Source organism: Vicugna pacos, chromosome 1 (genome assembly GCF_048564905.1).
Source record: "Vicugna pacos chromosome 1, VicPac4, whole genome shotgun sequence".
Lineage (NCBI taxonomy): Eukaryota > Metazoa > Chordata > Mammalia > Artiodactyla > Camelidae > Vicugna > Vicugna pacos.
Window position 1 is genome coordinate 62,793,020 of NC_132987.1, and position 18,110 is coordinate 62,811,129.

General features: G+C 40.3%; 1 protein-coding gene and 1 non-coding gene across 2 annotated transcripts in view; one reads left to right on the forward strand and one right to left on the reverse strand.

Moving 5' to 3' along the window:
* The window catches only part of TFRC (transferrin receptor), a 104,941-nt gene that overhangs the window by 58,290 nt on the left and 28,541 nt on the right, over positions 1 to 18,110 (forward strand). The window lies entirely within an intron of this gene.
* Positions 2,499 to 2,571, reverse strand: TRNAA-CGC (transfer RNA alanine (anticodon CGC)). Its single transcript has one exon. It is a non-coding gene; the product is annotated as a tRNA-Ala (tRNA).

Here is an 18,110-nt window from a genome sequence, read left to right on the forward strand (position 1 = left end):
TTCAGATATATACCCAGGAGTGGAATTGCTGGGTCATATGATAGTTCAATTTTTAGTTTTTTGAGAAACCTCCATACTATTTTCTGCAGTGGCTGCACCAATTTACATTCCCAACAACAGTGCACAAGGGTTCCCTTTTCTCCACATCCTTGCCAGCATTTGTTCTTTGTGTTCTTTTTGATGATGGCCATTCTGACAGTTGTGAGGTGATATCTCATTGTGGTTTTGATTTGCATTTCCCTGATGATTAGTGATGTTGAGCATCTTTTCATGTGCCTCTTGGCCATCTGCATTTCCTTTTTGGAAAAATGTCTATTCAGTTTTTCTGCCTATGTTTTAATTGGGTTGTTGGGTATTAACGCCTTATCAGTCATATCATTTGCAAATATTTTCTCTTATTCAGTAGGTTGTCTTTTTGTTTGGTTGATGGTCTCTTTTGCTGTGCAAAACTTTTGTGTTTAATTAGGTCCCATTTGTTTATTTTTACTTTTATTTCCTTTGCTTTAGGAGATGGATCAAAAAATACTGATATGATTTTCTGTATTGTTTTTTAGTTTGGTCTTTCACATTTATGTCTATAAACCACCGAGAATTTTTTAAAGCATGCTGTAAGGGAGAGTTCTTGTTCTTTCTATTATCTTAATTGCAGACAATGTGTTTACTTTCTAAATTTACACAGGAATTACAAGGCTTCTTTCAATTTGATTTTGTAAGATTTTTATCTAGTGTCTACTATGGGCCTCTCTAGAAGTTGGTTTTGTATAGAAACAAAAAAGGAAATTATGGATTGCCAAAGTTTAGATCATTAATTAGGAATTTACTGTTAAGGAGAACATCACGTATTTTCAAGCTTCCTGATTCATTGTTTTCTCATATAGAAGTTTATAGGGGTTCCAGGGGTTGTAGGGGATTTCCAGACTCACTTCTTTTGGAATGTGTCTGGTAAACACTGTATGTCATGGTGAACCTATGGTTTTGTTCACATTCTATTTTGTTACTTATCTTTCTCCACAGAGATATGCTGTGGTCCAGAAATTTTTCTTAAGATCTTATAATCGTCCTCTACTTTTTCACAAGTAAGAGAAATGTTTACAATCAAGTTATATATATATATATATATATATATATACACCTGTATATATGACTTACTATATTATGCATAAAAGGGAAGAAAACATCTTAAATACTACAGAAGTTTATAAAATGAAAAATTTCTCCCTGGCCCACTCCCTAGAGTTAATCACTATCAATAGTATCATATGTGTCCTTTCAGAAATTATTTTTAACATATATAAGGAAAAATATTTATATCTCCTCTTTTATAACACAAATGGAATCGCATTGAATATGCTACTCTGCAGCTTATTTTCTGTTTTAGTTTACTTTCTTTTATTATGATATAATTTATATGTGATAAAATTCATTGTTCTTAATTATTCCGTGAAAGGGTTTTGACTATTGTATACACCTATATAACCACTTCCCAAAAGGAGATACATAACATTTCCATCCCCCAGAGGTTTCCTCATGCCCCTTTCCAGTCAGTTCCCACTGCCCCCACTTCCTGCCCTCCCAAAGGCAACCACGTTGCAGCTTACTTTTTCGACCACATCTATCTTGGATGTGATTTGCTATAAGTGCACTGAGCCCTACCTCATTCTTTTAAATAGTTATATAGTATGCATGATATGGTTATATCAGAGTTCTTTATAGATACACATTAATAAAATTACAAACAATATAAATGTAATGGATTAAATTCCAAGTGCCAACAAGGCAGTCTCTCAGCATGAAGGCCCTGGGTCTTCTGCTTCAGCCTAGACCTTTGGTCTCATCCTTCCTCAGGTTGTGTTTGGCAAACCTTGGTCTACCTAGTAAAATTCCAAGTCCCCCTTTGTCTGTGTAAGGTGATGCAACTATTGAAAAATCATAAGAAGAAAAAGTAGACACTGTTAATCTTAGTATCTAGTTAATACAATGTGTCTGAAATCTTGTACCAGCAACTACTTCTCTTCAAAGAGAGACTCACTGGGCTTTGGTTTGTGCATCTGTACTTTATGGGGTGGGATGAGATGATCACTAAGGATCTCTCTTCCAAGTTCTGCTGCTCAAGGGACCTAAGTGGGCAAATAAATATTATGGGCATAAATTTAAAAAACATTTTTTTAAATAACCAACCAATAGGAACTGAAGTAGAGGCAACGTCGACCAATAAATCCTTGAAAAAGAAAGGCTATTTTGATATTTAATTAAGTATATAGTGCAGAGGAATGGCTAATGTGATATTCAACTTAAGTAGTAAGCACATTCTAGAGCATATACAAAAAAGTGAACAAATATGTGATTCTGATGTGAGTAAAAGCAAACCATAAAATTAAGTTATCTCAAAATAAAGCCAGTGTGATCTTTTCATTATTTATTTATTTATTTACTTGCTTACTTTTTAACTTATTTATTTAGTTTGAGGGGAGGTAATTAGGTTTATTTATTTATTTTAATGGAAGTACTAGGAATTGAACCTAGGACCTCATGCATGCGAAGCATGCACTCTAACACTGAGCTATACCCTCCCCTCAGTGTGGTCTTGATAACTAGAGTTAGGATGCGAAACCCATGCATAGCGTCAGTTGGAAATCCAGAACATATCTCATCTGACAATAGATTATCACAATGAGCTTGGTCAACAGACCTCTAAAAATAGATAAAACTAAAGCTGGCGTTGTAGACCAGAGGACTGGGAGCCATTTCCTCTGAGAAGAGAGCTTCCCTCAGCTGCTCCTCCACTTGCCAGCACCCACTCTACACCCCAATAACGTACTGAGAAAGTTTTGCCCAGGTAAATTACTATTATTATGGCTATGGCCAAAAGAAGTGGTAAAATACACATTTAAAGACATGTTCACACTTCATGTGTGCACAGTTATAAACTGTGTCAAGGACCTCTGAGGACTCTCTTTAGAAATCTAAAATATACATCTCTGGGTCCCATAAGATTTAATACTACCTACAGTTCTTCAACTGAACCACTACAGATGCATTATTTTTAGTATCTGTAGCTGAATCAGTGACCTGCAAAGTGCCCTGGAGAATAGAAATTAGTTTCTATTGTATTTTCAGGGGTTAAGCGTCATCTTGCTTGCTGGAATTTGACACCTCTGTGTATGTTCCCTCTCTGCTGAATTCCTGGCAGTTAGAGCTCCATTAAGGAACTTATTATTAAAATTTAAAATCTTGATTAGCCTTCAAGATTTTTGCACAGTTGCTTACCCAGAACAAACAGTAGGTTTTTCCTTTTGGCTTAACTTGAGATGGAGGTGGAGACGTGGGAAGCAAAAAATTCAGTTGTTACTAAAGAAGCTTTCAGGGTGAAGCAACTTCAATGCCAAATACTTCTGAGATGTATGATTTGAATTGTTCCTCTTTAGTGGTTTGTGGGATTATTAATTTTTTTTTCATTTATGTAGGAAGACCTAGGACATCTGCATTTTCTCCCAGTCTCTAATTTTGATCAGCTTCTACAGGTTGCCAGGTCTAGAGGCATCCCTGATGAGACCGTGCCCTGGCAGGGGAACCAGGATTGTACATGCCCATCGTGGAGACAAACCCATTAGACTGTCAGAGATGGGGCCATTTAGTAATCAAACCTTACAACTGTCACAGGGAGGGTGTCTGGCAAACAGACCTAGAAGGAGCTTTGTGCATAGGAAGTTTATTAAAGATGTCCTCAGGATTAAGATCTGCAGAGGAGGGAGGGCAGCAGAATTGGGAGAGGTTGGCTTGGGTTACAGGTAGAACCAAGGCCTCGGCTGAACCTACATCAGGAAGCCCTGGAGTTGGGGTAACTCTTTCCATGGGGATGGTATGATCTTGGGGAGGCAGGTCTCTTCAGCCTCGGGTAGTCTCCAGAGAGAGACTTAACTTGTCCTAAATCCATTCTACCAACCACCCTTCTGATTACCCTGCGATTTCTTCTGCGTTTGTCTAATAGGGAAAGAATGTCCCACACAGGTGCATGGAAAAAGCCTGGACTACCTAACAGTTTCCTCTTTATACTTGTTTTTACCTCTATGCTATTCCAAAAAAAGGACTTGAGGTGGCAATGGCAAATAAATACAAATTTAAAATTGAAATACAACTTTTAAAATGCTCATTTATTGAGCATTATTATAGGATGTATACTGGGCTAATTATTTTACATCGATTATTTTATTAATTCTAAGAACAACCCTGTAGGGTCAGTACTATTATCTTATAGATAACGATACAGACTCAAAGAGGTTAAGTATCCTGCCTAAGGTCACACAGTTGGTAAATGGCAATGTAGAAGGTTGGGCTGACTCCAAGTCTGTTGTTTTAACCCTGGAGTCCTACTGAGAAAGACAGGATAATAAGATGAAACCAGGTGGGTAGGGCCTCTATCTAAAAAATATGTGTCCTGGAGTCCTGCACGGTTGCTAGAATAGGGCTCCAGAAGTGATTCTGACTTCTTCGGGCTACAGCCGAGAAAGAAACACAATCAGGAACAAGATTCACAGCCACTCTCCTGCAGTTGATCAGAAGAAGCTCAGCCTTTTTTGATAACGAAACCCCAGAAAAACTCATAGAACTTCACAAGAGACACACGGGGCACAATGTGATGATGGCCACCTTCTTTAATGGCTCCAGAAGCTCAACAGTGAGTTTCATGTGATTTGTTCATTGTAAAGTCCCTCAAAAAAAAGCAGGTAGCATGATGCTAAAGAAGAATTAAGGGAAGGCTTGAGATGCCAACAGTGTGGTCCCAAGTCAGAGCTCTGTGTTCTTTTTCTCATTATTGTTAAGTTGGTGTTCACAGTGCTGATGAGGGTTCTTGAGAGGGGTGACTGCTCTCTCCAAGGCAGCTCTGTGTCTCAGGCTCAGACCCGTTGCTACAGAGAAGCTGTCAGTGCACACACACTGGGAGCACAGGGTAATTCAGTGGCTGGGAAACCTGGGTTCACTTGTCCTGCCCAAGCCCAGGCTGCCCCAGACTGTAGTCCCCTCTGCTCCCTCACTTGGGACGGCCCCCTCACCTCACAGACTGTGCCACCAGCCACCACACGTCTGCGCTGCGCAGCTCAGGGAGCACCATTCACAAATGCGGATGTTGTGTAATGTGGTGACCCTGTTAACGATCGCCTTATTTCGCCTCGCTCCTGGGAGAAGGGGCTTACCACTGAGGAGGGAGGAACAGGCTCCACCCCATCCCCATGGCTCCACAGTGGTTGGGCCCTGGGGGGGACCAGGAAACTCTAAGGGGACAGTGGCCTGGATGGCTGCCTGGCAGAGATGCTCGGGACCTGCCTACCTACTCTTCTGCCATCACTCTGAACCTTGGGTGCTAACCAACACCAGCCAGCCCTTAGGCTGCAGATTTCATGATAGCACAGGCCAACATGGGCTCTAGAGTCATCTGACCCAGATTTAAATTCTAACTCTATCTCTCACTACTTGGGCAAGTTCCTAACTTCTCTAAATTTTCTCAGCTGGAAAATGGGCATGATGATTACATTAGAACACACCTCACTGAGTTGGTATGAGAATTGATTGACACGTATAGGTACATCGTATGTGCTCAGTACGAGTTGGCTGCCTACGTGAATCCATTATTTGCATCATGTTCAGCATAAGAGAAAGAGGTGCTTCCTGACATATAATAGAAGTAGATATAAAATAGAAGTGAGAAATCTAGCATTGGTTTATAAACAAATAATCATTTTCTCTTTTTTGATTTTAAGGAATAGTTGTGCAAGGAGAACTCCCTTGAGGATCAAAGGATATAAAATATCAATTATGCAAAGAATAAGTTCTAGAGGCCTAATGTACAACAGTATGTCTATAGTTAATAATCTTGTGTACTTGAGATTTGCTAAGAAGGCAGATTTTTTAAGCAACTTTCAAATATGCAATACAGTATTATTAACTATAGTCACTATGCTGTAGATTACATCCCCATGTCTTACTTATGACTTATTTATTTTAAAAGTGAAACTTTATAGCTTTTTGACCTCCTTCACCCTTGTATTTTTTTTAACATAAACTTTTTACTGTAAATTACTTGTTGACTTACAGAAAAGTTACAGGGGTAATACAGAGAGTTCCCATACACCCCACGCCCACTATCTCCTACTGTTGTATTACTAAGGTACATTTATCACAACCAGTGAACCCAAATTGATGCATAGTCTTAACTAAAGTCTATTGTTAATTTGGATTTCTTTGTTTGTACTTAATGTTCCATTTCTGTTCTGGGATTTCATCCAGGATACCACATTACATGTAGTCATGTCTCCTTAGGTGCCTCTAGAGTGTAAATGTTTCTCAGATTTGTTTTTGGTGAACTTGACAGTTTTAAGGAGCGTTGGTCAAATATTTTGTACAATGTGCTCCGATCAGGGTTTATCTATTGTTTTCCTCTGATTACACTGGGGTTAAGTGTTTCTGGGAGAAAAACCACAGAAGTAAAGTGCCATTTTCATCACATTATAGCAAAGGTACTATCAATATTACTTATCTTTGTTGATGTTGACTTTGATTATCTAGTTGAGGTACTATTTGTAAGGTTTTCTTTTTTCTCCCCTTTTCATACTGTACTCTTTGGAGAGAAGTCACTACGTGCTATGTGAGGTCCACACTTTAGGGGCAGGGAGTTATGCTGCACCTCCTTAATGGAACAATATCTACATGTATTATTTGTGTAAGAATTCTTCTCTTTATTTAAGTATAGTCGGTTTACAATTTTGTGTTGGTTTCTGGTATACAGCATAGCGGTTCAATTATACATATATATATGTTCTTTTCCATATTATTTATTATTATAATGTATTGAATATAGGTTCTTTGTGCTATATGGTAGGACCTTGTTGTTTATCTATTTTCTATATAGTAGTTAGTATCTGCAAATTCCAAACTTGTATAGGAATTCTTTTGCACACATTTGTCTATCTTTCCCACTTATTTATTTAGTCAATCGTTTATTTATATTAGCTGGATCTCATCAATATTTATTTTATATTTTGGCTAATAACCCAGTATTATGCTATTTTGTTCCAAGCTTTGGCCACTGGGAACTCCTTTAGTTGTCTCTTGTGCCAAAGACACATCTCCATCATTTTGTCCTTTGAGCACTTCTTTATTTTGGGGGGTTTTTTGGGGGGGGTAGGGTAATTAGGTTTATTCATTTATTTTAATAGAAGAACTAGGGATTGAACCCAGGAGCTCATGCATGCTAAGCATGCAGTCTACCACTGAGCTGTGCCCTCCTCCCCAAAACTGCTTTTTTGGGGGGGGGGGTAGGTAATTAGGTTTGTTTATTTAATTTATTTATTCATTCATTCATTCATTTATTCATTCTTAGAGCAAATACTGGGAATTGAACCCAAGACCTTGAACCCTCCCTTACTTTTGGATCCAGAAGATACTCCAGATTCTTGTGTATTCCCTCCCCTAGTCATTTCCCCCAAAAGTCTGCTTTATTTTTATTGGAGAATGGTATTAGAAACCAAGATCTGGGCACTGGATGTACTTATTTTACTTGGATGTTGTTGCTTCTAGCCTTCTCTGTGGGCAGATCTAGGAAATACACATGTGTATCCTGATAGTTTTTTAGTGGATTTATTAAGATTTTCCACAGACAAAATCATAGTATCTGCAAATGGAGGTAGTCTCACTTCTTCCTTTACATCTGGATACCTCTTTCCCTTTGAGTTATTGCTTTGGTTAGAACTTCCAGCACAATATTGAATAGAAGTGCTGAGAGAGGAACATCTTTGTCATTTTCCTGATCTGGGGAAAACCATTCAGTTTCACCACCAAGTATGATATTAGCTGTGGTATTTTTGCAAATGCTTTTTATCAGGTTGAGGTAGTTCCTTTTTATTTGTTGAGTGTTTTTGTATGAAAGGGTGTTGGATTTTGTCAAGTGCTTTTTCTGTATCTATTGAAATGAGCATATGGTTTTGATTCTTTATTCTATTGATATTGATATTGATATTCTATATGATATTCTATTGATTTTCAGATGTTAAACCAATCTTGCATTCCTGGGATAAATCCTGCTTAGTCATGGTGTATAATCCCTTTTATATGCTATTGATTTTAGTTTGCTACTATTTTGTTGAAGATTTTTCCATCTATATTCAGATATTGCTCTGTTTTTCTTGTAAAGTCTTTGATTTTGGAATCAGGATAATACTATCCTCATAGAATGAGTTGGAAAGTGTTTCCTCCACTTTAATTTTTTTGGAAGAGTTTGTGAAGGGTTGTTATTCATTCCTCTTTAATTATTTGTTAGAATTCACCTGTAAAGCCATCTGGGTTTGGGCTTTAACTTGTGGGAAGTTTTAAAATTACTAATTCAATCTCTTTACTTGCTATATAGGTCAATCTAGATTTTCTGTTTCTTCTTGAGGCAGTTTTAATAGTTTGTGTTTCTAGGAATTTATAAATTTCACCTCAAGTTATCTAATTTGTTGGCATACAGTTGTTCATAGTATTACTTCATAATTTTTTTTTTTTACTTCTGTAGGTTTGGTAATGATGTCCTTTCTTTCATATCTGTTTTCATATTTTGAGTGATTTTTTTTTCTCTTTTTAAATTTGGTCAGTTTAGTTAAAGTTGTGTCAATTTTGCTGATCTTTTCAAAGGACCAACTTTGGTTTTGTGGACTTTCTCTATTTTTTTATATGCAAATACTAATCTGTATATACACACATCCATAATTATTATTACATATATCCATCTGTATCTATATTAAACTAAACACAGATTCATACTGATATCTGCAACTACCTAGTATCGCATGATTCAGTCTAGAATTCCCTCTTGTTTATCTTGCTTCATACTCCAAGAGTGAGAAACCTGCTTCCCACTATCTGCCATCCATTTACTTATTTGTTCAATCCCAGCTTACATGCATAGTGGTTTCAGAATTGTTAATCCATACCCCCATGGGAAACAGTCAATTAGAGCATAGTGCTCATGTACAGTTCCTTTAGTCTTTACTCTTACAGTCTCCACTCATTTCCAAAGTCACTTAGATCAGCACTTACTTACTTCAGTGAGGTTATATCATACATTTTAGTAACAGTTAGATTCTTTTATCACAGTCTGTATTCTACTCTGGGATCCCCCTGACCTACTAATTTATTTTTTTAATTAGAATATATGAAAGTTGAGTCTTTGTGCTGTAAAGTTCTGTGGGTTTTAGCAAATGCATAGTCCCATGTATCATACAGAATAGTTTTACTGTCCTAAAATATTGTTCATTTATTCAGCCCTTCCCACTCCCCAAGCTCCTGGCAACTACTGACATATTTTCAGTCTCTATATTTTTACCTTTTCCAGAATGTTGTATAAATGGAATCACATCATATGTAGCCTTTTAAGATCAACTTCTTTCATTTAGCAATATGCATTTCACTTAGCAGTATTTTCCATTTTGTTGCATGAATTGACAGCCTGTAACTTTTTATTGCTGAATAGTACTTCATTGTATGGCTGTACCACCTATTGAAGTCTATATTGGTTGCTCCCAGTTTTTGGAGATTATAAATAAAGCTGCTTGAAACAGTCAGGTGAGGATTTTTGCGTGGACCTGTTTTCAAATCAGTTGAGTAAATGCCTAGGAGTATGATTGCTGGATTGTTCTGTAAAATTGTGTTTAACTTTAAAAGAAACTGCCAGCCTCTCTTCTGGAGTGGCCTTACAATTTTGCTCCCCCACCAGCAATGAATGAGAGTTCTTACACACTACGATAGAGGACTTTTCAGCTAAAATGACCCAAGATCTAAATTTATGGCCCTCTGCTAATCTTACTCTTAACTGCTCTGATGGATCTAAGGCCATGAGAAACCGCAGGAAAGTAAGGGTGTGCCTAGGAGGGAGATATGGACCCTTTGATTAATTTTATCAGTTTCCTGGTCAATGGCTAACCTTATAAACATCAGATGTCCAAGGACATCTCATTCTGCCAATACTAAAGGACTATTGTCAGAGACAGATAGGGTTCTTTCCTCACGAAACTAATAATCTCAACCTCTCATAGGAGGTTTCTCTCAGGCCATGTATATTTTGCACCTCTTTCCAATAAACCAGATGGTATCTTGCCATAGGGTACTACAGGTATATTTCTCAGAAAATGCTTTAGCTATCCCTTTTGGTTTTGTCTTTTATGTAGGAAAAGTATTAATTTGGGTTCAAGTATCACAGGATAAGATGGTCCCTTTCTTATTAATTTTGAATTCCAATTAAAGATGAATCTTAAGATATAGCTGTGCTGGGGCAAATAAATATGGCATTGGAAGTGCTGGTTGTAACAAGACCCAGAGGGACTGACAGGTATTAGGATGAGTGTGGGGAAATGGAGTCAGGAAGCCACAATCAGTGATGGGCAGAGACAAAAAAAAAAAAAAAAAGAAAGAAAGAAAAGAAAAAGAAAAAGAAAAGAACCTATTTGCAGAAGAGGAAAGGGGTCCGTGGCAGAAGTGGGTGATCACCATGGCAGAGAACCCCAGGGGCCTCAGTGGAGAAGATAGAGAGAAAGATGCAAGAAATCAGCCTAGAAAGTCAGGATAGGAGGGCAAATGCAGTCAGACCCCAATGGGAGCAGAGACTGAGAGACTTGGGGAGAAGAAACTGGGAACACAGTTAGTTTAGGAGTCATTCTGACCTGAGGTTTTGATAGTAGCATCTAAAATAGCTAACATGTTTTGAGCCCTTCTAAGGTGCCCACACCATACTCAGCACATTACATGCATTATCTCACTTAAACCTATGAGGTAAGCATCATTATTTCCATTTTACAGACATGAGATCATAGAGATTTAGAGAGCTTAAGCTACTTAGAGATAAGTATGTCTAAGATACTTAGAGAGCTTGAGATTCCAACCGAGGCTTGTTTGATTCAAAACTGCCTTCTTTGCATTTGACCTCCTTTGAACACCTTCCATACTCCAGCAATGGGGTATTAAATGCTCACAGCCTGATGAGATGGTACCTTCAGGGCTCCCCAGATCTGTTCCTTCCAGGAGACTCCCAGAGATCCCTGGTCACAGCCTCCCCTCCTCTGCACTCCCAGATGCCCTTGTCTCAAGACTCCTCAGCAAGCACTTCTTGCCTTGAGTTTCAGCTTTTGCATACATTATGCAACTTTTGAACTTTCAACAACTCACATTTTCATTTTTTTCTACTATTTTTCTCTTTAAATTGAGTTATCTTTTAGAACAGTTTTAGGCTGACAGAAACATTGTGAAGGCAGTCCAGCGTTCCTGTATATCCCCCACCCTTAGCTTTCCTTATTATTTGCTGTTAGTGTGGTGTGTTTCCCTTTCAACCATTTTCTATGCACTTATGTAAACATTGATGCACTTTTACAAATGCCATTTGGTTAGTGTGTCTCTGCCTCCTCTTGGAGCTAAGCCCAGTGCTCTGCAGAGAGAAACCATTACCCAACTTAGAGATTATCTCTTAACTCTGGGCAGCCAGTTTGGGGAAGTAATCCAATAAATGAGCAGTTTCATTGGTATTTCATTTGCATTGGTGGTTTCATTTGGCATCAAACTGATGCCAAAGGAACTCCATTCAATAAACATGTGTTGAGCACTACAGATGGCTGTGGGGAGAGTCCCCAGGACTGTCAGTACTGGACCTTGAGTCTATAAAGCACTGTGTCATGGAACAGGGAAGACTGGAGGCAGGAGAACCAGGTTTGGGGAGGGGGGTGTTGGGTTCTCATTGGGACAGGTTGAATTTGAGCAGGTCATCCAAGTGGCGGTGTCCAGCAGGCACCAGAGGACAAAGACCTGGCACTTGGAGAGAGAGGAGGCACAAAGTGGTATTTGTATAGTGAGCAGGAGGAATCCCATGGAGAGGTCCAGATGGGAACACGTGGGTACCTGACCTTCTGCTCATCACACACCTTCTTTCTGATGACTCACACTGATAATGAGGCACATCTGTTGCCTAGCTTGTTTTTACAAAAATTCTTGTAAGTGGATAGTAATGAAGCACTTCTTGGGCCCTCTGTGCTGGTCATTTGCCTGTTTTAAGTGATATCTAAATATGAAACAAGGACGCTTCTCTTAATGTTTCAAAGGCGTTTGATACTATAGAAGTGGAACGATAGGCTTCTGGAAGATGGGTAAGTCACTAGAGAGAACCCAAGGGAAGAATTCAGAGGCAGCTCTTTATCATCAGGGCTCAGCACAGTGCCTGACATACAGTAGATCCCCGGAAAATGTTAATCAAATCCACTGTGAATAATGTGAGAAGAATGGAAAAAAGTTCCTCTGTTCTCTGAACACGTGGAAAATCAGAGGTACCCCTTAAACAGGGAGAAGGGACTTGACTGATGGCCCCAAATCAGGCTCAGGCTTAGGAACAGGATGAGGTAATGCAATGCCTCTGGCAGAGGGAGCTGATGCCATGCAGACGAGCACAGGACAGGTGCCCCCTGCCACTCAGGCAGGATGCTGGTTTAGGGCCATTCCTGACCCAGCCTACTGGCTGCTAAATGGCCAGAGAGAAATGAGTCAGCGTAGGGGCTGGCCTGCCTGGCAGATATGCAGACGTCCACAGAGATATCCAAACAGGCTGCAGTGGTGTCTGCAGGTGCTGTGCAGAGGGGCAGGGCCTCAGGGGAGGAAACAGAGGCTCCCCTGAGGTTCATCCTCTGGGAGTGGGGGCTGGGTGGCTAGGGATATTTCAGGTCAGGGCAACCTGGTGAGGGAAAAAAGGGTAACCTTGAGAGCACATTCCCCAGCAGGAGCTGACCGTGCCAACTACACTGTGCCAGCACCAACCTTCCCAGCTCTGAGTATGAGTGTCCTTGCCCAGAAGCCACTCCCCTCTGCCAACTCTGGGAGAGGCGAAGGAAAGGAAACAGGTCAAGGCTGGTGTCCCACTCAAGCTGACTTTTAACTGGGCTCTAAAACCAAATTCCGTCAATACAGACTCTGATCTGTTTGTTTCATAACCTATGAATGTGTGAGTGGGTTGGGGGAAGAGCCAGAATAGTGATTTAGTATTCATTTCCCTTTAGTTTCTCAGTAAGCATTTTTGTTGTTTGTTTGGGGTGGAGATGGAGGGGATTTGGTGGTAGTGTTTGTTTTTGAAAAATCCAATCCTTGCTCCAGCGCTGGCCCTGTCCCAGGAGAGGTTCTAGAGTAGAATCTGCTAGGACTGTCTATTCAGCTAGTCTTCCCAGACCAGGGCCCCTAGCATGAGTGGGTTGTTTGGAAATTGTAGAGCCCCAGCAAAGGAGCAGAGTGATCTCAAGGGTTGTTTTACTCAAGCTGCTCCCCAGTGAATGCCCTTGTCCACTGAAAAGCTTTGGAGAATAATAGGCTACTACAGCCACACAAAAATAGCTGCCAAGCAGAAACCACTCTCATGCCAGCTGGCCACACAGTGTGTCCTCTCTGTGGGAGTACTGGAGAAACTGCTAATAAAAACTTCGTCTTCCTCTAAAACCTAATCAGGTGCGTTCTGAGGACCAGCTGCCTGGGCACCACCAGGGATCTTGTTAGAGACGCAGAGTCAGGGGCCCCCAGCTGGACCTTCTGTGTCACAATCTGCATTTTAACAGACCCCCTCAGGATGTGCATGCACACTGTAGTATAAGAAGCCCTGGGCTAGAGTCCAGGCTCCACATGGATCTCAAAATCCACTTCAGCTTGATTCATCTCAACACCCGCAGGGAACCCTTCCTGTCGGCAGGGTCCCTCAGGGCTGGACCCTGGATCTCCCGCCTCAACTGCGAGGGCACCGGGCTGGGCGGGGCTGCCTCCTGTTCCCCGAAGTCTCTCTCTGGAGCTCTCTGCTGCCTTGCCTATTTTTGAGTCCTGGCTTGGACTTTGTTACAGAGTCAGCGGGTCTCTTCAAATGCTTCACTGTTTGAATCCAGTCTCAGAGGCAGTAATCTCATGACGTTTAGAGACAGTTTATCATGATTACATTTTAGGTTAGCTGCTTTCTGATTACCTCACTGGGGGCTGTGGATTTTTATGTCTTCAGGTAAGCAAATTCCAAACTTCACTTGAGCATAGGTTACTTCTAGGAAACATTCTGGGAGATAGTTATCCCTTGGCCCACTGCCCTTAGTGACTTGGTCCGTATATTTTGGGGTCTTGTATTTTGTGCCTGAGGTATCAGATTCAAACTGGATTCAAACTTCCCTAAGATGGCTATAAGGTCCAGGCTGGAACCTGGCAGTAAGTCACTACCTACTTCAACCATCTGCCTGCTGGATAGTATTTCAAGGTTTCAACACCTGAGATGTAGTGAAAGCTGGTTTTAAGATAGAAGGTCTCAAAGCTAGGCTGTGCCACTTAAAAACTATGCAACTTGGGATCAATTATTTTGTATTCTTTGCACTCCCACATATTCATCTATAGAATGGGTATGGTACCTGCTTGACAGAATTGTTGGGATGCAATTGACTCAGTATAAGCACTCAGCCCAGTGCCCCAAACAGGGCAGGGGCTCAGTGAATATTAATAGACTGACACCTGGGAACATGGCTTCCCTCCCATGTAAAAGACTGTGTGAGATGAACTGGGGAGCCAGGCCAGCCTCACAGATGTAACCACCAAGCAGTTGCCTCCTTGACCACATTTCTGTTAGCAGATAGAGAGACCCCTAAATTAGGAAGCCCACCAAAGTGTGGGTTCTTGCCACCGGAATGTGATGCATTCACACAGCAGAGGCAGTGGGACGAAGTGAACAGCCCCTTTATTGCTCAGAGGGGAAACAGAAGGAAAGTGCTTGAGCAGAGAGAAGGAAAGAAGGGTGCTTGAGCAGGGAAAGGAAGCACTCCAAGTGGTGAGCTGTCAGCCACAATGGCCAGTAGGGACAGGCCCCCGTGGGCTGAGGGGTCTTTTGTTAGAAGGCTCTGCCATCGGTGGTGATAATTATTTTCTGCAACAGGGTCCTTTCTCTCTCAGAGCTCAGCCCTGAAACAAAAAGCAATTAGCAGAAACTTCGGCAGGAACAAAGGAAGAAATACTGGGGTATGTCCTTGGATTTTAAGGAGCCAGCTGTGAGATGAGAGAAATGTCCTGTCTTTTCATCAGCTGGGCACTTCCTTTCCCTTGTTGATCAGCCAGGGTCAGTAAGCCTGCCTTACCACCTCTCTTGTTTGCATGTATGAGAAATAAAAGTTTTGGCAGGATTCTTTTCCAAACCAAAGGAACATTTGTCTATTTGCTGAAGAAACCAAAAGGTTTCTGATGACATGATATTTTTCCAAACACTGGATTTGCTGATTTAGGATTTAGATTTAATCATCTGCTTGCAAGTGTTTTCTTTACACATTTGTTCATTTTCCCCCTTTACATCAGCGGCCACCCAGAACTTCACACTGTCCTTTCCAAGACCTCTTTTTTAAAACTTTTTTTTTAAAGACCTCAACTTAGGCTGTGTTGGGCCATAGGGCACACAGTTTATCAGAAGTATTATTGCTTAAGATGCCAGATTTGCACCATAGAGGAAGGGAAACTCAGTTATTAGTGAGAGTTACAGGCTGCAGATGTCAAAAGGAGGAAGATGAAAATAAGAAAAACCAAACTGATTCCATTGATATTTTGGAAACACAGTTAATACAATTCTTTAAATTCAATAACTCTGCTTATCAAAGGGAAGTATACATTCTGAGAATTTAAATAAATCAGCTGTCTTGTAGGGACAAGATGCATACACTGCAATGCTGTCAAACATGTACCTAGATTTCTGTAGCATCAGTTACACCTATGAAGTCTTATTTTTAGAATTATTTGAGATTTTCCACCAGCATGAATATGAATCCAAATTTTGAAATAAAATGAAATCTCAAATGAAAAATCAATGGATTCCATAAATATTCAGATCTTCTCAAATTGTCCCACTTGGATGGTCCCTGAACCTTTTTAACAAAAATTCTGCCTTGGGCAGGGGTAGGAGGTATAATTCAGTGGTAGAGCACGTACTTGGGTTGCACAAGGTCCTGGATTCAATCCCCAGTGCTTCCGTTAAGGCGGAAAAAATTCTGCCTTGGGGAGAAGTCTGTAGAGCCTTGTATGTATGCAGTTAGTCTGTGTCATGGTTAGTTTCATAATGAGGCAGTGCAGTGGTGTTGTTTAGGACTGGGCTCAAGAAGCTAGATTGCCTATGTTTAACTTGTGGTTGTCACCACTAATTAGTCATGTGACCTGCGGTAAGTTCCTTCTGTATAAATCCACTTTCCACACCTGGAAAATGGAGATAATATTAATTCTTATTTTTAAGGGCTGTTATGAAGATTGCATGAGCTAATACTGTAAAGGGATCAGAATTGTTCCCAGCAAACAATAGATGCTCAATAAATCTTAGCTGTTGTCTGTCATTCAGCTCTAATATCAAGGATGTTCTCAGCCAGATGGACCAGGTTCTTTCCCATCATTCCCTAACTAGACTGGTGATAAACTGGGGAAGATGGTCTATGTACAGTGTTATTAGACTGCAACCATATGTGGATATCACATTATCCATGGAAAAGAGAAGACTATGAAATAGTAACACAATTAGCTAGTACATGGCAAAACTATATTGTGAACCCAGGTCTCTGCTCCAAAGGCCAATCTGTTTCCACTGAACCCTACTGAGTGCTCAGCACAAGCTGACCACGTGCAGTGGCTTTTAAGGTAATGAATGCGGCGGCAGACAGATGGGATTTGTAAAGGCAGTAGCCTCTAGAACAGAGGAATGGTGGCCCTGCTCTGTTCCTCTATTTGACAATCTGGATTGGTCAAACTGTGCTTCCAAAAGTGACTAGTGGGTGGGGAGACATGGAATTGTGTCCTGGAGTGGCCCTTAGAAGGGATTAGGGTATTTAGCCTAAGGAGAGAAGACAGCTGTGGACATAAGAGCAGTTTTCAAACAATAACCAAATTATTGAAAGCAGAGAGAAAAAGAATTCAGTTTAATATAGATAAAAACTTTTTAACAGTCTGGTTTGGGGAGTAATAAATTTGATCTCACTGGAAAGGCTGAGGAGAAGCTAGACAACCACTTGATGGGGTAGAGGAATTTTGTTAAATGAGTTCAATATATATTTATTGAACATCTGTTATAGGCCATGGTTGATACATGAGTTAAAGTTCCTTCCAAACTTTAAGTTCTATTATGAAACTAAATCTATTTTGCCCAGATGGGGCTAAATATGACCTTATATCCTGCTCAAAACTCCGACTTTGACCACAATATATGTTGGCACAAATATTCTTGTAATTAATTTAAAAGTTAATTATATATTCTGCTTTCCCTGCCCTGAGTAACCTTTGCCACTTGCTATAAAATACGGGCAAATTCCTAGTCATCTGGATTGCTCCTGTTCCATGTTTTCCTCTGTGAGCTTCCTCTTAGCACAGAGGAAACAAAAAATAATTTAGTCAGCAGTATTAGGGTAGGAAACTGAAGGTTTCCAAGTACATTTTAAAGGAAAAAATGCAAAATAAAATGGAAAATAGTACCAACTTCAAAAAGCAACCCCAAATATATGAGCTGACCATTCACCTTCATTCTCTGGAACACATCCCGTTCCAATGTGCAGAGCTCCACATTTTTATTTTATGCTTCTGGTCCTAACGTAATTGCCCGGGGCTTCAAATTCCAAAGTAAAGACAGTGGATACAGTTTGTCAAATAGGAGCTGAATGTAGGTTGGAGTGCTTCTCGAGTGGTGGCTGGGAAGAACTTCTGTGTGACCAGGCAGAGTTTTGCCATCATTGACCAAAACGTATTTAAAAGCATTTGAAAAGACGTTACGTGTTCTAACTCTGCCTCCCAACTCATAAAACCTCAGTCAATATTTGTTGAAGTGCAGGGTGGTAGGAAGTTGAAACAGTGGACAAAGTAACAGGGATAAGCCTTGGGAGTTGATATTTAATTTGAGCAAGTCATTTGTCCTGTTCACTAGAAAGACCTATGCTCTGAGAAGGGAGATGGATTAGGACTGTGGTTTTCAAACACAGGTTATAGCCCACTGAGAAATCAGTTAATGGGTTGAAATCAGCATTTAAAAAAATTAAATAGAAAATTACAGACTGCTTTGCACACAGCAATGGTACTATTTCATGAAA